This window comes from Procambarus clarkii, chromosome 79, assembly GCF_040958095.1.
Source record: "Procambarus clarkii isolate CNS0578487 chromosome 79, FALCON_Pclarkii_2.0, whole genome shotgun sequence".
Classification (NCBI taxonomy): domain Eukaryota; kingdom Metazoa; phylum Arthropoda; class Malacostraca; order Decapoda; family Cambaridae; genus Procambarus; species Procambarus clarkii.
In genome coordinates, this window is record NC_091228.1 from 14,052,932 (window position 1) to 14,075,898 (window position 22,967).

General features: G+C 37.9%; 2 long non-coding RNA genes across 2 annotated transcripts in view; one reads left to right on the forward strand and one right to left on the reverse strand.

Annotated features, from left to right (window-relative positions):
• Positions 1 to 813: 813 nt before the first annotated feature.
• LOC138357682 (uncharacterized) lies at positions 814 to 11,979 on the forward strand. The gene is made up of 3 exons (XR_011225106.1): positions 814 to 960; positions 7,615 to 7,731; positions 11,713 to 11,979. It is a non-coding gene; the product is annotated as an uncharacterized lncRNA (long non-coding RNA).
• A 5,953-nt stretch (positions 11,980 to 17,932) lies between these two features.
• Positions 17,933 to 22,967, reverse strand: part of LOC138357683 (uncharacterized) — a 7,843-nt gene continuing 2,808 nt past the window's right edge. Inside the window, exon 3 of the long non-coding RNA XR_011225107.1 lies at positions 17,933 to 18,240. This is a non-coding gene — a long non-coding RNA (uncharacterized lncRNA). The remainder of the gene's footprint in view (positions 18,241 to 22,967) is intronic.

Consider the following 22,967-nt stretch of genomic DNA (forward strand, 5'->3'; position numbering starts at 1 on the left):
TTCGCGGCTACCAGGGGCTTTCTCCCATTATACAATATAAATGTACTCACAAACTATTCTCTGGTATCTGTTCTTCAAGTAAAATTACCTATTTTTTTTTGTTTAATTAGTCCATAATTCATAAAATTCCTTCAGGTCGATCTTTATATTTAGAAAAACATCTAATCAATTTGGAATTTAATTTTTCGTTCACCTGCAGTTACCAGCTACTATTTCATTGTTATATTTTATGTCGCTGGTCATTACAATTTTCCAAGAATTTAAACAGCTAAACAGCAAGTAGCATCTTGTTAGAGTACAGGAATTTACCTATGGAGAACCTCGATAGCTGCCGAAAATTATTAATGATTATATATGGAATTTAAAATAATGAATTATATACCATTTCTTATGTTACGTCTTTGGCGGGTAGGCGGTTCTGCGGGTTTACAACCGAATTGTTTAAAAATCACACTATTTTAAATGTATGTCACTAGTATGCTCTGATATATGTTCTGCAATGAAAATAAAGATTGTTTTGTTGTTAATTACTCCATAAATGTGTAATGTGTTAATTCAGTCTAAAATCTTTTTGCAACGTTTATATGCGATATACGTAGCGGGAAACTACCTAATATTTAAAAATAATAGTTACAACATTCTATTAATATATAATGTTGAAATAAATATCACACAAAGTCTGTATATCTGTTTTTAGATGTCTTATAAATCTTCTTTTAAAATAGTATTAATGATTTTTATGAATCTTGAGTAAAAATTATGTTAATTATTATTAATCTAATTGTTATTATTTTAAGTAAAAGAATTGCAAGTATTCGCATAACCACGGGATCTCTGTTTGTGTATGAATGCACGGATTTGTTTTTGTTATGAGAGGGACGCCTTAGAAAGCATGGTGTAGGCCACCTGTGGCTCGCATCCGATCCCACGATCGTCGTCGCCCCTAAATCAACACAACAGGTATTTAGTATTTACGATTATAATAAGTAATATTTCTTTTATAATAATATTGCAGCAGGTGGTGTAGTGGTAGGACACTCATAATTGTTTTTTTTTTTTTTTTTTTTACTTTTTTGGTCATCTATTGTTATTAATTATTCTAGTTAATTTTTTACATTCCTAGTTCCCATTAAGTTTTTTTTTTTCTTTTTACTTAAAATTACCATTAAGTTTATTTTACTTTAGAATTTTTAATCTGCTTTTTTCTTTGTTTTCTATTTTGTAATTTGCCATTCTTACCTTGTTTTCCTGCAATCAGCCTTTTTATGCAGACAAGTATAGACCCAGAACTAAACCTCTTATCCACTATCTATGACAATCATCACTTCAATGATCAAAATTGCAGATATTTTACAGCAAATGATGTAAACAATGTATTATCAGATAATCTCAATATCTCTGTAATCAACTTGAACGTTAGATCCCTAGGTAAACACTTCGATGATGTTAGTGCCTTGATTGAAACTATTGACAACAAATTCTCTTTTATTATACTTACTGAAACGTGGTTGAAAGAGGATAATACTCAACTCTTTAACATGCCTAACTACTCGGCAATTCACAACTGTCGTCAAATGCAGAGAGGTGGTGGTACTGCTCTTTACTACCACCAAGAACTAACATGCTTAAAAATAATTAGAACTAGAGACTGCTGTGGGGAGTATATTTTTGCCAGTTTCAGAGTCAAGGGTGCCGAGTCTGTCCTGTCTGTGGGTGCAGTCTATAGAATTCCTAACACTGATGTGTCTGAATTCAACTCAAACCTTAGAAATCTAATACTAGATAACAGATTGAACAAAAACCATCTAATTATCGCAGGGGACTTTAATATTGACCTCTGCGAGCCTGAACACCCTACTGCTGTTAGCTTCCTCAACTGTATGAATTCCTGCTTCCTCATACCCTTAATCACTAGACCAACTAGAATCACTGATAGTACTGCTACGACTCTAGATCACATCTGGACCAACATAACCTCTCCGCTTACTTCAGGTATAATCACCGATAGCACTACAGACCATTACCCCACATTTCTCTTAACTAACATTAGCAAACCACCTCTAGAGACAAGGGAGTTAAGCTTTAGGCTGCACAATGAAACTGCTATAAACAATTTTATAACTGCTGCTGATAATGTCAACTGGGAGTCCGAGTTAGGTAACATAGGGGACATCAACCTAGCAGTGAAATCTTTTCTACAAACAACTCTTAGTCTTTATAACACCCACTGTCCTATGCTTACAAAACAAGTCACAAGCAAAAGACTTAACAATCCTTGGCTTACAAAGGGAATACTTAAATCCATTAACAAAAAACACGACCTTGAGAAGAAGTATAGGCTAGGAACAGTCTCCAAAGATTTCTCAAAGAATTACTCGTTATTGCTATCTAAAATAATTAGACGAGCCAAAACTAAATACTATGAAGATAAATTTACCCAAATAAAGAGCAACATTAAAAAAACTTGGAGCACAATTTCACAAATATTGGGATCAAAGAAGATTTTAAATAACAAACCAACACTCCTTTCCAATAACGTTGGTCAGCTTTCAGCCTCTGATTCTGCTATTGAGTTCAATAGGTTCTTCTCTTCCATTGGGTCATCCCTTGCAAATGATATTCCATCTTCCTGTACTGATGTTAAGGACTATCTTACAGGTAACTATCCACAGTCTCTGTACCTAAAGCCTACTAGTTCCACTGATGTCAATGAAATAATCCTTTCCCTTAAAACCAAGTCTAGTGCCCTCGAGGAGATACCAACTTTAATTTACAAAAAAGCCTCCAGATCTCTAGCCCCTGCTATTGCATTGCTCTTCAACAAGTCACTTGAACTCCAAACCTTTCCTGACATTCTAAAAAAAGCAAGAGTAACCCCTGTCTACAAATGTGGTGATCTCACTGATGTTAACAACTATAGACCTATATCAATCCTGCCTAACTTGTCAAAAATATTCGAAAAGCTAATCTACAAGCAGCTTTACTCTTTTCTAGCCAAACACAATATACTTAGCTCTTGTCAATATGGCTTCAGACCCAAAAAAAGCACTAACGATGCACTTATTAGTATGATTAACGTAATTCACGCAGCTCTTGATAAAAAGGAGTTTCCTGTTGGGTTATTTGTGGACCTGCGTAAGGCTTTTGACACTGTCAACCATCAAAACCTTCTTCTTAAATTACATCATTATGGAGTCAGAGGACACTCCCTGCAATACCTCAAATCTTATCTTACTGACAGGCTCCAGTATGTTTCTGTGAATAATACAATTTCTCCCACCCTACCCATCAACATTGGTGTTCCTCAGGGCAGCATACTTGGCCCTCTCCTCTTTCTCATCTACATTAATGACCTTCCAAATGCCTCCCAACACCTCAAACCAATTCTATTTGCTGACGACACAACCTTCATTTACTCCAGTCCTGACCCCCTTGCTCTAAATGCCACAGTAAATACTGAGCTAGAGAAAGTCCATCTTTGGCTAACTGCCAACAAACTCACCCTTAACATTGACAAAACGTTTTATATTCTGTTTGGCAATAAATCCTCTAATCAGATAAATCTCAAAATAAACAATACCCAAATTTGTAACAAATTAGATGGCAAATTCCTTGGCGTTCTCATCGACCACAAGCTGAATTTCCAGGGTCACATTCTAAATATATCAAAAAAAGTTTCAAAAACTGTTGGCATTCTTTCTAAGATCAGATATTATGTACCCCGCCCTGCTCTGGTTACTCTCTATTACTCCCTCATCTATCCATACCTCAACTATGGTATTTGTGCTTGGGGTTCTACTACCCAAAATCATTTACGTCCTCTCATTACCCAACACAAAGCTGCTATTAGGACAATAACCAACTCTGGCCCCAGACATCACTCGGTACCCTTACTCAAATCTCTGAATATGTTAGATATTAAGTCACTGCACATTCTCTCTTGTGTATTATACATATATAAAACGCTGAACTGTAATGCCAATCCTGACCTCAAAAGCTTCATTGAAGGTTGTAACAGAACCCATGAGCACCACACCAGGAATAAATACAGTTTTGATATTCCTAGAGTACGACTTAATCAAACTAGAAATGCTCTACAAATCAAGGGACCCAGAATGTGGAATGACCTTCCCCACCATGTTAAAGACTGTACCTCTCTCAACCAGTTTAAGATAAAAACTAAACAATACCTAATAAATTCCCTGTAACCCACCTCACTCCTTTATTGTCAACCCATGTCTGTTATTTTATTTTATTAGTATTATATTTTTTTTTAATCAACACTGTTTGTCAACCTATTGTATTTGTGCTGCTTTTTCAGTCATGTTCCCCCTTTTTTTATCTTTATTTGTATTTGTTTTCAACACTTTTTATTCTTTATGCTCAATTAGTATTAAGTTCTAGATATTAATGTTTTTCTTGCCCGAAACGCATTGCGTAATAGTGGCTTTAGGCATTGTATGTACTAGCTCTATCTATATATCAATCCATTAATGTAACATCACTTGTATGTATGTACCTTACCTGAATAAACATATTTATATTTATTTATTTATTTATTTACTCGCCTGGCGTTCCGCGAGCGCTATGTCATGGGTTCGTATCCTGGCCGGGGAGGATTTACTGGGCGCAATTCCTTAACTGTAGCCTCTGTTTAACGCAACAGTAAAATGTGTACTTGGATGAAACAACGATTCTTCGCGGCGGGGATCGTATTCCAGGGACCTGCCCGAAACGCTACTCGTACTAGTGGCTGTACAAGAATGTAACAACTCTTGTATATATCTCAGGTTAGGGGCTAGGCATTTACACTCTTAGGTCAGCAAACTAGCTAGAAGGTTAGACTATTAGACTCCACTGGTCAATCGGGGCCCTGCATGACTCAGCTTATCCTAACCTAGCCCAGCTTAAACCATCTTAGCATAGTTCATTCTAGCTGTGCATAGTGCTTGCACAGCCTTGCTTATCCTAGTTTACCTCTTCCTAGCCTACCGTAGCCAAGCCTATCCCAGTATACCCTTACCTAGTCTTGCCTAGCCTAACCCTGCCTTGCTTTTAAACATGACCAGTCCTTCCTACCCTAGCCAAGCCCTGACCAGCTTAGCCAAGCCAATCCCTGCCTAGATTTAGCATAGCCTTGCCTTTTTATTAATATATAGAGGGTACCACCTCTGGTTGAGTTTGTAGGAACCCTCCACTTATAGGGTTGAGGGTTCCATATATATATATATATATATATATATATATATATATATATATATATATATATATATATATATATATATATATATATATATATATATATGTCGTACCTAGTAGCCAGAACGCACTTCTCGGCCTACTATGCAAGGCCTGATTTGCCTAATAAGCCAAGTTTTCCTGAATTATTATATTTTCTCAAATTTTCTCATAGCCTGCATATTTTCTCAATTTTTTTTCTTATGAGATGATAAAGCTACCTATTTCATTATGTATGAGGTCAATATTTTTTATTGGAGTTAAAATTAACGTAGATATATGACCAAACCTAACCAACCCTACCTAACCTAACCTAACCTAACCTATCTTTTTAGGTTAGGTTAGGTAGCTGAAAAAGTTAGGTTACGTTTGGTTAGGTAGTCGAAAAACAATTAATTCATGAAAACTTGGCTTATTAGGCAAATCGGGCCTTGCATAGTAGGCAGAGAAGTGCGTTCTGGCTATTAGGTACGACATATATATATATATATATATATATATATATATATATATATATATATATATATATATATATATATATATATATATATATATATATATATATATAATATAAATAATGTGTGTGTAAACATGCCACGTGTGTGTAAATCACAAAAATTAACACTTGATGAAGAATGTGACAGTGTCAGACCACGGAGGAAGAATTGAAACAGAAATTTCCTTAAGTACTTTCATATATTAATACATCTTCAGAAGGAATAATTTTTTATATAAATTAAATTAAAAAAAAATCATTCCTCCATCGTCTGACACTCATATATATATATATATATATATATATATATATATATATATATATATATATATATATATATATATATATATATATATATATATATATGAGTGTCAGACGATGGAGGAATGATTTTTTTTTAATTTAATTTATATAAAAAATTATTCCTTCTGAAGATATATTAATATATGAAAGTACTTAAGGAAATTTCTGTTTCAATTCTTCCTCCGTGGTCTGACACTGTCACATTCTTCATCAAGTGTTAATTTTTGTGATTTACACACACGTGGCATGTTTACACACACATTATTTATATTATATATATATATATATATATATATATATATATATATATATATATATATATATATATATATATATATATATATATATATATAATGTGTGTGTGTGTGTACTCACCTAGTTGTGCTTGCGGTGGTTGAGCTCTGGCTCTTTGTCCCGTATGTATGTATTCATATATATATATATATATATATATATATATATATATATATATATATATATATATATATATATATATATATGCGAACAAGCCTGAATGGTCCCCAGGACAATATGCAACTGAAAACTCACACCCCAGAAGTGACTCGAACCCATACTGCCAGGAGCAACGCAACTGATATGTACAGGGACGCCTTAATCCGCTTGACCATCACGACCAGACATAAGGAAGTGATAGCCGAGGCTATTTGACCCACTTCCCCGCTGGCACTCGGATGGTAATCTTGGTCATAGCATATGGGTTCGAGTCACTTCTGGGGTGTGAGTTTTCAGTTATATATATATATATATATATATATATATATATATATATATATATATATATATATATATATATATATATATATATATATATATATATATATATAATATATATATATAATATTAATATTATATATCCTGCCTGAAATGCTGCGTGTACTAGTGGCTTTACAAGATAGTTCTTATAAAGATAGCATTTTGTGGTTATTCTCTATATCTGGTTCACCTAACAGTAAATAAGTACCTGGGAGTTAGACAGCTGCTATGGGCTGCTTCCTAGGGGTGTGTGTGTGTGTTTGTATTCATGTTGAATTTTACAAAGTAGGAAGAGATGTTTGTAAAAAAAAAAATCAAATATTTTTGAAAGTATAAGTAGATTTGATATTTTTCTTTAATTGTTTATGTCTGCTGTCTCGCCTCCTTTATAAAATGGCATCATTCTTGCTTTTTTAAGGATATCAGGAAAAGTAAGGCACTCCAGAGATTTGTTGACTCCTTCCTAGTGTTGCCTAGCCCAGCCCAGCCTAGACAAGGCAGGCTGGGCATCCTAGCCTCACGCAGCTTAGCCCCCACCTACATGTAGCATCCCAGTCCATCCTAAGTGATCATTACCTTACTGGCTGTGTTTTCTCTTCAGCCCTGAATGTAATGTGGTGGAACATAAGCAGATACATATCAGGTCTTAGAGAATCTGTACTTCATACATTTCTTAATAATGTCTCACAAATATTTAAATAATTAAAAAAAAATGTATAATAACTTCATATTATTCTTGCAATTTATTTTTGCATTTTTTTTTATACAAAATTTACATTTTAAAAGATTACCTCTATTTTTAGATTGATGACTTGAAGACTACAGTGCCATCCACAGCATATCATGGTCTTAAAATATCTCCTAGCAATGACGAGACCAATTTTCACAGAGATCAAATTTTTGCTAAGCAGTAGTCACAGGTAAATATATATTATATATATAATATTATATATATAAAATTAACTACTTCATTGCTCAAAGCACCTTTAGACATTCTGAGAGTTGTACTATTTTATTAATTAATTAATTAGGCTATATTTTAATGTTTTGTAATGTTTTCATTACTTTTTTTGTTTTGAAATATAAATTGTTGAGTTTTGAAACATTTTGACATTAACTATACCTGAATATTTATAAACAAAAAAATACCAGAACTATGTCCTTGACAATTGCACTAAGAAGTCTTTGCCAAAATCAGGTGCTCAGTGCAGTAGTTAAAAACTTAAAAGTTGTACCACCTCTGGTGCAAGATTAGGGACCCATAGCCTCAGAGAAGAAAATAGAGAGTACTCAGAGAAGGCCTTGAATAATAGGCAGGCTGTTTGTGTGTGTTTCGACGGTAAGCTTGCTGACACCAAATGTAGTTACCTAAGTGTAGTTACAGGATTAGAGCTACGCTCGTGGTGTCCCGTCTACCCAGCACTCTTTGTCACATAATGCTTTGAAACTACTGACGGTCTTGGCCGCCACCACCTTCTCACTTAACTTGTTCCAACTGTGTACCACTCTGTATGCGAAAGGAAATTTTTGTATATTTCTTTGGCATCTTTGTTTAGTTAGTTTAAATCTATGACCTTTTGTTCTTGAAGTTCCAGGTCTCGGGAAATCTTCCCTATCGATTTTATCAATTCCTGTTACTATTTTGTACATAGTGATTTTATCACCTCTTTTTGTTGTCTTCTAGTTTTGGCATATTTAATGCCTCTGACCTCTCCACATAGCTCTTGCCCTTTAGTTCTGGGAGCCACTTAGTAGCATGTCTTTGCACCTTTTTCAGTTTGTTGATGTGCTTCTTAAGATATGGGCACCAAACAACCGCTGCATATTCTAGCCTTGGCCGAACAAAACTCGTGAACAATTTCTTTAGTATTTCGCTATCCATGTATTTAAACAAAATTCTGAAGTTAGAAAGCATGGCATAGGCTCCTCACACAACGTTCTTTATGTGGGCCTCAAGTGATAGTTTTCTATCTAGAATCAACCCTAGACCTCTTTCTTTTATCAGAATTATATAAAGATTTCTCACATAATTTGTAGGTTGTGTGGGATCAATGTTCTATTCCACATTCCATAACATGGCATTTATTCACATTAAATTTCATTTGCCAAGTGGTGCTCCATATATTTATTTTGTCCAGGTTTTCTTGAAGGGCATGACAATCATCTAAATTTCTTATCACTCCCATTATCTTAGCATCATCAGCAAACATGTTTATATAATTCTGTATTCCAACTGGTAGATCATTTATGTAGACAATGAACATTTCTGGTGCATGTACTGTGGTACTCCACTTGTGACACTTCTCCAGTCCGATTGCCTCTGATTACTGCCCTCATTTTTCTATCAGTCAGAAAATTTTTCATCCATGTTAGAAGCTTACCTGTCACCCATCCAAAATTTTCTAGTTTCCAGAACAACCTCTTATGTGGAACTCTGTCGAAAGCCTTTTTTATGTCTAGATAGATGCAGTCAACCCAACTACCTTTTTCCTTTAAAATCTCTGTGGCTCAATCATAGAAACTGAGTAAATTCGATACACAGGATCTTCCAGATCGAAAACAATACTGTCTGTGTGATATTATATAATTTCTCTCCAGGTGTTCTACCCATTTAGTTTTTATTATTTTTTTTTTTTTTCAATCCTTTCACTGTTACACTTGTCAATGATTCAGGTCTATAACTGAGAGGGGTGGGGTCTTCCCTGTTGCCACTTTTGTAGATTGGAACTATGTTAGCCTTTTTCCACATGTTTGCTATGACTCCTGTACACAGGGATGCCTGAAAGATCAGGTGAAGTGGAAGGCTGAGCTCAGATGCACATTCTCTCAGAACCCATGGTGAAACTCCATCTGGACCAACTGCTTTGTTCTTACTTAGCTCCTTTAGCATATTTTCCACTTCATCTCTAGACACCTCTATACGCTCTATGATGTTCTCAGAAATTCTTATTGTGTCTGGTTCTCTTAAGATTTCATTTTGTATAAACACACTTTGGAACTTTTGGTTTAATGTTTCACACATTGCATTATCATTTTCTGTGAATCTGTTTCCTATTTTCAACCTCTGGATATTATCCTTTACCTGCAATTTGTTGTTTATGAATTTGTAGAATAGGCCCGGTTCTGTTTTACATTTATCCATTATCCCTTTTTAAAAATTTCTTTCTGCCTCTTCCCTTACTTCTGTATAGTTGTTTCTCGCATCTTTGTATCGCTGGTATGATTGGGGGTTTGGCTTCTTTCTATTTTGATACCTGCTTGATGGGGTTCTGCTCTTCTACTCCCCAAGCCCGGCCCGAAGCCAGGCTCGACTTGTGAGAGTTTGGTCCACCAGGCTGTTGCTTGGAGCGGCCCGCAGGGCCACATACCCACAACATCCCGGCTGATCCGGAACTTCTCTTAGAAAACAGTCCAGTTTTCTCCTGAAGATGTCCACGGTTGTTCCGGCAGGAACAACCGTGCAACCGTGCTCTGAAGGGGAAAGTGAATACTGAGCAGTACTCGAGACGGGACAACATAAGTGACTTGAAGAGTACAACCATTGTGATGGGATCCCTGGATTTGAAAGTTCTCGTAATCCATCCGATCATTTTTCTGGCTGACGCAATATTTGCTTGGTTATGCTCCCTAAACATTAGATCGTCGGACATCATTATTCCCAAATCCTTGACATGCTGTTTTTCTACTATGGGAAGATTCGATTGTGTTTTGTACCCTGTATTATGTTTCAGATCCTCATTTTTGCCATACCTGAAATTTATCACTGTTAAACATCATGTTATTTTCTGCTGCCCAATCGAAAACTTTGTTGACATCTGCTTGAGTTTTTCAATGTCTTTCATTCCATTTTTGTGTCTTTTGGTCTGTGGCCCTCTCTCAATTTCTGTTGAACCAATCCTGTTTTCTGGCCCTGCATCTCTGTTTTGGTATGAATGTTTGTGTGCCTTCATTGTATATTTTGCAAAATTTGGCATACATTTAATTTACTTCCCTGTCTAGCAACAAGTCTGCCTAATTACTTATTAAAAAAAATTTGAAGTTCCCCATAGTGACCTCTCTCTCTTGAAATCAAGTTTATCAACTGTTTCAATGTCCCCATTTTCTGTGTGTGTGTGTTTGGAGGCTAAGCTTGCTGATACCATGTGTGTGTGTGTTTGGAGGCTAAGCTTGCTGATACCATGTGTGTGTGTGTGTGTTTGGAGGCTAAGCTTGCTAATACCATGTGTGTGTGTGTGTGTTTAGAGGCTAAGCTTGCTGATACCATGTGTGTGTGTGTATTTGGAGGCTAAGCTTGCTGATACCATTTGTGTGTGTGTGTTTAGAGGCTAAGCTTGCTGATACCATGTGTGTATTTGGAGGCTAAGCTTGCTGATACCATGTGTGTGTGTGTTTGGAGGCTAAGCTTGCTGATACCATGTGTGTGTGTGTGTGTTTGGAGGCTAAGCTTGCTGATACCATGTGTGTGTGTGTGTGTGTGTTTGGAGGCTAAGCTTGCTGATACCATGTGTGTGTGTGTGTGTTTGGAGGCTAAGCTTGCTGATACCATGTGTGTGTGTTTGGAGGCTAAGTTTGCTAACACCGTGTGTGTACTCACCTGTTTAAATAATAATAGGGGTGTGTACCACCTCTGGTGCAATTGTAGGGACCCACAGCCTTGAAGAAAATAAAGAGTATTCAGAGAAGACCTTGTGGATTCTCACTGAACACTAATCTTTTCTTCTCCTACCACCCCTCTTATTTTGTTTTATGCTGTATTCTATTATATATCATATAAATACATAGCCAAATGGCAATATTTATTATGTCTATACAAAAAGAAGACATCCACTTTATTTTTTTCTCTCCTTTGTTTCTATGTGGATTTTGTTGTGACTAATGATTCTCCTCCTTCCCATCAACAGGTCTTCCTCACTCGGCTAGCTCGGCTTTTGTGTTACTGTGAGGGTGCCATCATCGTTTACCCTTCAAGACTGACTCATGCTGGCATTGCATTTGTGGACTTCCCTTCACAGTAAACAGTCCTTCTCCATATGGTGATTGTCCAGGGCAAGCAGGGTGTGACTGCCATCTTGGAGAAGCAGGGTCTTTTAATATGAAGAATCTTCCGTCTTCTCTACTTACGCCAGCTTGTGCCGGCCTTGCATTCTTGTTACTTCATGGCCCTTGGGCCTTTTTTATTTATTTTACATAATAAATTGTTTTATTAATACCCGTGTTTCACAAGAGATCCTTAACATTTTAAGCACCAATTGTATTGACTAATGTACGTCTTGTAACCTTTAAGACATAAATAGACAAGACATAGATAAATGAGTGAATAATACTGAGTGACTAGGTTAGGGCGAGGAACATAGTACAGTGTCTGGCTTTGGAAGAATGCCTACTGTTTTAGAAACCTTATTGCCATGATCATAATCGTATGGGTTAAAAAGCATTTGTTGTCACTCCTACACTGTGGCTTGTTGAGCTTGAAACCTTTGCTCCTGGTTCGTGTTACATCTGACCTTTTGAAGAAATTGTATGAATCAATATCCTCCAAATTGTTCAGTATTTTAAAGGTTTCGCTCTATTACTCTCTCATTTGCATATATCTAAGCATATAGATTAGATATAGATTTAGATTAGATTTTTTATTCAGGTAAAGGTACATACATTGCAGATGAGTTACAAAGGGAAAGACAATGACTAGAGTTCACTAGCTCTATTGGAAGAGAAACGTCTGCAAGACAAGTGTGGGCAAAAATTAAGGTAGCTAAGGGGAGCAGAGCCCGGCCTGCGGCTCACAACGACCCCCAGGGTAAGGCTGAAGAACTAATACACAAGTGGAGTGATGCAGCATCATCCTCCTCCCTCCCTGCAGAAGTAAGCAGGGAACAGCTCCTCCGACATAATGACAGAAGGATTAGGATAACAAGAGCACAATCTAGTGATGACGAGTATGGGGAACCAATTACAGCCAAGGAAGTAAAGGGGGCTATGAAAAGGGTAAAAGTACAGCACCTGGTGAAGATGGCGTCACCTACGACATACTCAATGCACTGTGTGAAGTGTCTGGCAATCCACTACTCCACCTGTTTAACAAGTCATTCCTATGTGGAGTGTTGCCCACACAATGGAAACATGCAATAATGGTCCCAATACCGAAACCCAATGACCCTGGCAATTATAGACCTATCAGTCTCATGTAATGCACTTGGAAGATGCTTGAAAGGATCATCCTAAACCGACTATTGCACAAAATAGGCAAGTTAGGGGAGGGGTCAATGGATTTGTTAAAGGACGGAGGACAGCAAACTATAGTTAATTACCTTGCTAATGATACAGCTAAGTACTCCCAACAAACTCGCACCTCGGGGCAAAATTTTAAAATTTAAAATACAATACCTAAAGCCACTAATACGCATAGCGTTTCGGGCAAGTATATACGAAGTAAAACCCAAACAAAGAACTGACTCCGTAGGACCCATAAAAGATGAGACTAACAATTTTAAGTTGTATCATAAAAGGGCGGCAAACACTCTCAATGAATACCTAACATCAGTGTTCACACTAGAAAGCTTGAATGACATCCCATCACCAACACAAATGTTTGTCGGAGGTAAGGAGAATGAATTAAGAGAAATACCAATTACACGCGACACAATCAGGAAGAGCATTGACAAACTAAAAGACTCAGAAGCCCAAAGTGTAAATGGATTTAAGTCCCAAGTCGTAAAGGAACTGGCAAATTAATTGGGTGGTTGTAGGTAGGAGCTGCCTCGTATGGGCCGGTGGGCCTTCTGCAGTTGCCTTTGTTCTTGTGTTCTTATGTTGAGTAGCAACATTTGCAAATTTGCAGATGATACAAAAATAGGTAGGGAAATTAACACGGAAGAAGACTCACTATCACTTCAAGTTGATCTAAATAGGGTTTTGAAATGGTCAAAAGATTGACAGATGCAGTTTAATGCTGATAAATGTAAAGTTTTGAGACTAGGTAATGATGATAGTTACAAGATATGAGCTAGATGGTGTTGAGATTGCGAAGTCGGATTGTGAAAGGGATCTGGGAGTTATGATTAGTAAGAATTTAAAACAAAAGGATCAATGCATGAATGCTCGTAATAAGGCAAATAGGACACTGGGATTTATTAATCGAAGTGTTAGTAACAAGACACCTGGTGTGGTTCTTCAGCTATATCTTGCTCTGGTTAGGCCCCATTTACATTATGCAGTTCAGTTTTGGTCGCCATATTATAGAATGAATATAAATTCACTTGAACGTGTCTAGAGTAGGGTGACTAAGTTAATTCCCCAAAATAGAAATCTTTTATATGAAGAAAGATTAACAAAGCTTAAATTGCATTCACTGGAAAAGCGAAGAGTTAGGGGTGATATGATAGAGGTTTACAAGTGGATGAATGGACATAACAAAGGGGATATTAGTAGGGTATTAAAAGTATCAACACATGACAGAACACAAAACAATGGGTATAAATTGGATAAGTTTAGATTTAGGAAAGACTTGGGTAAATACTGGTTTGGCAACAGGGTTGTTGATTTGTGGAACCAATTACCGCGTAACGTGGTGGAGGTGGGGTCCCTCGATTGTTTCAAGCGTGGGTTGGACATGTATATGAGTGGGTTTGGGTGGTTATAGATAGGAGCTGCCTCGTATGGGCCAATAGGCCTTCTGCAGTTACCTTTATTCTTATGCTCTTAATTCACTATGCTTGCCAGTGAAACTCCTTTTCAGAAAATCGCTGGACCATGGAATAGTTCCCCTAGTAATAGTTGAAGGTGATGTAGTGATCGAGTAATCCTTATACTCCATTATCTCATCATCATAATGGCATAACTAATTACACAAGCATTAATCCTATCCCTATTTACAGGTAACGGTTTTCCACCCTTCTATATCTTACTGTGAGGTGTCGTCACCGTACATAAGCAAGCGACTTGAGAATAGCACATTACGGGCTATTCATGCCCGTGCCACCTCTTGGGTGGCTTAATCTTTATAAATAAATCAGAATAGCACACACCACACGGGAGACATCTCCCGTCACGCAGGGTGCAGTCGCACCTCCACAGATCTCCAGCATCAGCTCTTGATATTGGTAATGGTTCAAAAGGGCCACCACTTACGGGGTATTCATGCCCGTGTCACCTCTTGGGTGGCTTAATCTTCATCAATCAATCGAATAGCACACAGTACAATCTCCAGTCAAGAATGTAGCACTCGGCGTGTACAGTTCTAATCGACCCAAGACGCTACAGCCTCGACACAGAGCAGACAGCAGACTACGACCGTTGTTCAGGTCCATGTAAACTACATCTACCCGAAGTCCTTCGTCTGAATAGCCAGTTACCAGTTACAGGAGATACTTTTTCACCCACATAGTTATTAACTCATGGAACCGCCTACCCACCGAAGCGGTACGTGGCAAAACGATGCTGATTTTCAAAATATACCTGGAAAAGATCATTCCTCCCTACACCTGGGGGGTACCTTCGTTAAAGTAAAAAGGTATACAGAAATAACAAAGAAAATAGATATGAATACTATTACCTTCGATGTTAGTAGTAGCTGTGCAAGTGAGGAGAAAGAAAAAATATTACGGAGTTCATGGATGAAAGTAGATTGATAATATTATCATGGAACGTTAATGGATTAAAAACTAGAGCGGTGGATGTACACTATTATACTCTTAGAGAGAATATTAACATAGCAGCACTCCAGGAAACTGGGGATAGGGATGGTAAGATTCTGAACATGAAGATGAACATGTTGAACATGAAGATGTTCAACTGCTGGGCGAGCCCTCTCCTACTCATCTGAGGGGAGGGAGATTAGATTATGCTTGTTTGATAAATGCTGAGGGCATAGAGGAGAATTGTCTTACTGTGGATGAAATGCTAAGAGATTTTGCATTACAAATACAGCTTAAACTAGATAAAAAGCATGCCTGCCTTCAGAGGAAAAGCTTAAAGTTTAATAAGGGAGAATTAAGGGGTCTTGTTGGTCATATTAAGTCTTGGTATGATACTTATAAGCCAGTTTCGGCAGAAGCATTTTATTAAGATTTAATTAAGGAGGTAGATGTATTTAATGCAACATTGAACCGGAAAACATCTGGTATAGAAAAGCATCCCCCCATAAAAGTGTGCGGAGAAGAGAAAGGAAATTTGGAGCAAGTATTGGCAGGAGTTTGCAGAGAAAGTTGGGAGTAACAAACTTGAAGGAAATCTGGCAAGACATAAATGAAATAAGGGGTAAAAAGCATAATTTTGTTGCACATCCTGACCAGTAAGGAATTGCAAAAGGTCTCGTAAATAAATGGGCGGAAGCTGCCAAACTTAGTTCATTTAATTACCCGCTGTAACGAGAGAGTCGTTTGATTCTTGGAAAGATCTAAGAAAGGATTTTATACTTACAGCAGGTAACAGTGGTGATGTCACTTGCACAGGTATTACCAGAGAAGAACTAATAACGGCGATTAAAGTTGGGAAATCTTCCGCCCCTGGGGAGGATGGAGTAACTTATAAAATACTTAATGAACTTGCCATTATGACGAAAAGCCTGCTGTTAGACCTCTTTAATATTAGTTATAAAGAGGGCAGAATTCCCAGTAAATGAAAAAGAACTATGATCATCCTTATCCCTTAAGCCAATGGAGAGTACAGACCTGTGTCTTTAACCTCGTGTTTTTGTAAAATGATGGAGAGGATCATTTTAAATAAACTTTTGAATATAATAGGTGATCAGCTGTCTAATAATTTTTCGGGTTCCTCAGAGGAAAAAGTACCTCTGACTGTATTATTAAATGTCTAGCTAATGGTAATGATTATTATAGAATTTTTATTGATTTATAAGGAGCTTTTGATAAAGCCAACAAAGAGATTATTTTATATGAATTAGCTGGTCTTGGTGTTGAAGGGAGATTATTGCGCTGGATAGGGGATTATCTTCAGGAAAGGAAGGCTCAGGTGTGGTATCAAGGTTGTATGGTTCAAGGTATCAAGGTCAAGAACTCTGCACACCTCAGGGAGGAGTGTTGAGTCTCTCCCTGTTTAATGTACTAATGAATAAGATAGCATCTGAGAAATACTCAAATTGGGTAACTCCAATCATATATGCCGATGATATTTTGTTTCAGGGCAAAGATATTTCAAAGATTCAAACAGTGTTGGACAATTTCGGAAACCAGTGTCACCACATGGGACTAGTGGTTAATGAAGACAAAACTAAAGTTTGAATGTAGAAGTCGGAGGCCCATTATATTGGAAATAAACGGTAAAAATATAGAGAGTTAATATATATAAATATTTAGGCATATATGTTGGATATACCCATGAGAGTTTGGAAACTGAGATGAACAGACTGTTGAGTCAATGTCGGAAGAGATTACAACCTCTGAAGGCCTTGGCATGCTGTGGAAAGGAGTGGGAGTCCAAGTGCTACGAATGATGTACTTGAGTACTGTAAGATTTCTTATTGATTATGCTGCACCTGTCATTTCTTGTTTTGGTAAAGGTAGGATGGGCAAGTTGGAGAAGATACAAAATGAAGCCGTTGGGGGTCGTTGTGAGCCGCTGCTACCTTAATTTTTGCCCACACTTGTCTTGCAGACGTTTCTCTTCCAATAGAGCTAGTGAACTCTAGTCAATGTCTTTCCCTTTGTAACTCATCTGCAATGTATGTACCTTTACCTGAATAAAAAATCTAATCTAAATCTATATCTAATCTATATGCTTAGATATATGCAAATGATAGAGTAATAGAGCGAAACCTTTAAAATACTGAACAATTTGGAGGATATTGATTCATACAATTTCTTCAAAAGGTCAGATGTAACACGAACATGGAGCAAAGGTTTCAAGCTCAACAAGCCACAGTGTAGGAGTGACAACAAATGCTTTTTAACCCATACAATTATGATCATGGCAATAAGGTTTCTAAAACAGTAGGCATTCTTCCAAAGCCAGACACTGTACTATGTTCCTCGCCCTAACCTAGTCACTCAGCATTATTCACTCATTTATCTATGTCTTGTCTATTTATGTCTTAAAGGTTACAAGACGTACATTAGTCAATACAATTGGTGCTTAAAATGTTAAGGATCTCTTGTGAAACACGGGTATTAATCAAAAAATTTATTATGTAAAATAAATAAAAAAGGCCCAAGGGCCATGAAGTAACAAGAATGCAAGGCCGGCACAAGCTGGCGTAAGTAGAGAAGACGGAAGATTCTTCATATTAAAAGACCCTGCTTCTCCAAGATGGCAGTCACACCCTGCTTGCCCTGGACAATCACCATATGGAGAAGGACTGTTTACTGTGAAGGGAAGTCCACAAATGCAATGCCAGCATGAGTCAGTCTTGAAGGGTAAACGATGATGGCACCCTCACAGTAACACAAAAGCCGAGCAAGCCGAGTGAGGAAGACCTGTTGATGGGAAGGAGGAGAATCATTAGTCACAACAAAATCCACATAGAAACAAAGGAGAGAAAAAAAATAAAGTGGATGTCTTCTTTTTGTATAGACATAATAAATATTGCCATTTGGCTATGTATTTATATGATATATAATAGAATACAGCATAAAACAAAATAAGAGGGGTGGTAGGAGAAGAAAATATTAGTGTTCAGTGAGAATCCACAAGCTCTTCTCTGAATACTCTTTATTTTCTTCAAGGCTGTGGGTCCCTACAATTGCACCAGAGGTGGTACACACCCCTATTATTATTTAAACAGGTGAGTAAAAATAGGTGCTAACACACACGGTGTTAGCAAACTTAGCCTCCAAACACACACACACACATGGTATCAGCAAGCTTAGCCTCTAAACACACACACACAAATGGTATCAGCAAGCTTAGCCTCCAAATACACACATGGTATCAGCAAACTTAGCCTCCAAACACACACACACACATGGTATCAGCAAGCTTAGCCTCCAAACACACACACACACATGGTATCAGCAAGCTTAGCCTCCAAACACACACACACACATAGTATCAGCAAGCTTAGCCTCCAAACACACACACACACACATGGTATCAGCAAGCTTAGCCTCCAAACACACACACACATGGTATCAGCAAGCTTAGCCTCCAAACACACACACACATGGTATCAGCAAGCTTAGCCTCCAAATACACACATGGTATCAGCAAGCTTAGCCTCTAAACACACACACACAAATGGTATCAGCAAGCTTAGCCTCTAAACACACACACACAAATGGTATCAGCAAGCTTAGCCTCCAAACACACACACACACATGGTATCAGCAAGCTTAGCCTCCAAACACACACACACACATAGTATCAGCAAGCTTAGCCTCCAAACACACACACACATGGTATCAGCAAGCTTAGCCTCCAAACACACACACACATGGTATCAGCAAGCTTAGCCTCCAAACACACACACACATGGTATCAGCAAGCTTAGCCTCCAAATACACACATGGTATCAGCAAGCTTAGCCTCTAAACACACACACACAAATGGTATCAGCAAGCTTAGCCTCTAAACACACACACACAAATGGTATCAGCAAGCTTAGCCTCTAAACACACACACACACACAAACGGTATCAGCAAGCTTAGCCTCCAAACACACACACACACATGGTATCAGCAAGCTTAGCCTCCAAATACACACACACACACAAACGGTATCAGCAAGCTTAGCCTCTAAACACACACACACACACAAACGGTATCAGCAAGCTTAGCCTCCAAACACACACACACACACACACACACATGGTATCAGCAAGCTTAGCCTCCAAACACACACACACAAATGGTATCAGCAAGCTTAGCCTCTAAACACACACACACAAATGGTATCAGCAAGCTTAGCCTCTAAACACACACACACAAATGGTATCAGCAAGCTTAGCCTCCAAACACACACACACACATGGTATCAGCAAGCTTAGCCTCCAAATACACACACACACACAAACGGTATCAGCAAGCTTAGCCTCTAAACACACACACACACACAAACGGTATCAGCAAGCTTAGCCTCCAAACACACACACACACACACACACACACACACACACACACACACACACACACACACACACACATGGTATCAGCAAGCTTAGCCTCCAAACACACACACACAGAAAATGGGGACATTGAAACAGTTGATAAACTTGATTTCAAGAGAGAGAGGTCACTATGGGGAACTTCAAAATTTGTTTAATAAGTAATTAGGCAGACTTGTTGCTAGACAGGGAAGTAAATTAAATGTATGCCAAATTTTGCAAAATATACAATGAAGGCACACAAACATTCATACCAAAACAGAGATGCAGGGCCAGAAAACAGGATTGGTTCAACAGAAATTGAGAGAGGGCCACAGACCAAAAGACACAAAAATGGAATGAAAGACATTGAAAAACTACAAGCAGATGTCAACAAAGCAGATTGGGCAGCAGAAAATAACATGATGTTTAACAGTGATAAATTTCAGGTATGGCAAAAATGAAGATCTGAAACATAATACAGGGTACAAAACACAATCGAATCTTCCCATAGTAGAAAAACAGCATGTCAAGGATTTGGGAATAATGATGTCCGACGATCTAACGTTTAGGGAGCATAACCAAGCAAATATTGCGTCAGCCAGAAAAATGATCGGATGGATTATGAGAACTTTCAAATCCAGGGATCCCATCACAATGGTTGTACTCTTCAAGTCACTTATGTTGTCCCGTATCGAGTACTGCTCAGTATTCACTTCCCCCTTCAGAGCAGGAGAGATTGCTGAAATAGAGGGAATACAGAGAACATATACGGCACGCATAGACGAGATAAAACACCTAAATTATTGGGATCGTCTCAAAGCTCTCCAAATGTACTCTCTAGAAAGGAGACGAGAGAGATACCAAATAATATATACATGGAAGATACTGGAGGGCCAGGTCCCAAATCTACACAGTAAAATAACAACGTACTGGAGTGAACGATATGGAAAAAAATGCAAGATTGAACCAGTGAAGAGCAGAGGTGCCACAGGCACAATCAGAGAGCACTGTATAAACATCAGAGGTCCGCGGTTGTTCAACGTCCTCCCAGCGACTATAAGAAATATTGCCGGAACAACCGTGGACATCTTCAGGAGAAAACTGGACTGTTTTCTAAGAGAAGTTCCGGATCAGCCGGGCTGTGGTGGGTATGTGGCCCTGCGGGCCGCTCCAAGCAACAGCCTGGTGGACCAAACTTTCACAAGTCGAGCCTGGCCTCGGGGCGGGCTTGGGGAGTAGAAGAGCAGAACCCCATCAAGCAGGTATCAACATAGAAGCCAAACCCCCAATCATACCAGCGATACAAAGCTGCGAGAAACAACTATACAGCAGTAAGGGGAGAGGCAGAAAGAAATTTTTAAAAAGGGATAATGGATAAATGTAAAACAGAACTGGGCCTATTCTACAAATTCATAAACAACAAATTGCAGGTAAAGGATAATATCCAGAGGTTGAAAATAGGAAACAGATTCACAGAAAATGATAATGCAATGTGTGAAACATTAAACCAAAAGTTCCAAAGTATGTTTATACAAAATGAAATCTTAAGAGAACCAGACACAATAAGAATTTCTGAGAACATCATAGAGCGTATAGAGGTGTCTAGAGATGAAGAGGAAAATATGCTAAAGGAGCTAAGTAAGAACAAAGCAGTTGGTCCAGATGGAGTTTCACCATGGGTTCTGAGAGAATGTGCATCTGAGCTCAGCCTTCCACTTCACCTGATCTTTCAGGCATCCCTGTGTACAGGAGTCATAGCAAACATGTGGAAAAAGGCTAACATAGTTCCAATCTACAAAAGTGGCAACAGGGAAGACCCCACCCCTCTCAGTTATAGACCTGAATCATTGACAAGTGTAACAGTGAAAAGATTGAAAAAAAATAATAAAAACTAAATGGGTAGAACACCTGGAGAGAAATTATATAATATCACAGACAGTATTGTTTTCGATCTGGAAGATCCTGTGTATCGAATTTACTCAGTTTCTATGATTGAGCCACAGAGATTTTAAAGGATAAAGGTAGTTGGGTCGACTGCATCTATCTAGACATAAAAAAGGCTTTCGACAGAGTTCCACATAAGAGGTTGTTCTGGAAACTAGAAAATTTTGGATGGGTGACAGGTAAGCTTCTAAGATGGATGAAAAATTTTCTGACTGATAGAAAAATGAGGGCAGTAATCAGAGGCAATCGGACTGGAGAAGTGTCACAAGTGGAGTACCACAGTACATACACCAGAAATGTTCATTGTCTACATAAATGATCTACCAGTTGGAATACAGAATTATATAAACATGTTTGCTGATGATGCTAAGATAATGGGATGGATAAAAAATTTAATTGATTGTCATGCCCTTCAAGAAAACCTGGACAAAATAAATATATGGAGCACCACTTGGCAAATGAAATTTAATGTGAATAAATGCCATGTTATGGAATGTGGAATAGAACATAGATCCCACACAACCTACAAATTATGTGAGAAATCTTTATATAATTCTGATAAAAGAAAGAGGTCTAGGGTTGATTCTAGATAGAAAACTATCACTTGAGGCCCACATAAAGAACGTTGTGTGAGGAGCCTATGCCACGCTTTCTAACTTCAGAATTTCGTTTAAATACATGGATGGCGAAATACTAAAGAAATTGTTCACGAGTTTTGTTCGGCCAAGGCTAGAATATGCAGCGGTTGTGTGGTGCCCATATCTTAAGAAGCACATCAACAAACTGGAAAAGGTGCAAAGACATGCTACTAAGTGGCTCCCAGAACTAAAGGGCAAGAGCTATGTGGAGAGGTCAGAGGCATTAAATATGCCAAAACTAGAAGACAACAAAAAGAGGTGATAAAATCACTATGTACAAAATAGTAACAGGAATTGATAAAATCGATAGGGAAGATTTCCCGAGACCTGGAACTTCAAGAACAAAAGGCCATAGATTTAAACTAACTAAACAAAGATGCCAAAGAAATATACAAAAATTTCCTTTCGCATACAGAGTGGTACACAGTTGGAACAAGTTAAGTGAGAAGGTGGTGGCGGCCAAGACCGTCAGTAGTTTCAAAGCATTATGTGACAAAGAGTGCTGGGTAGACGGGACACCACGAGCGTAGCTCTAAT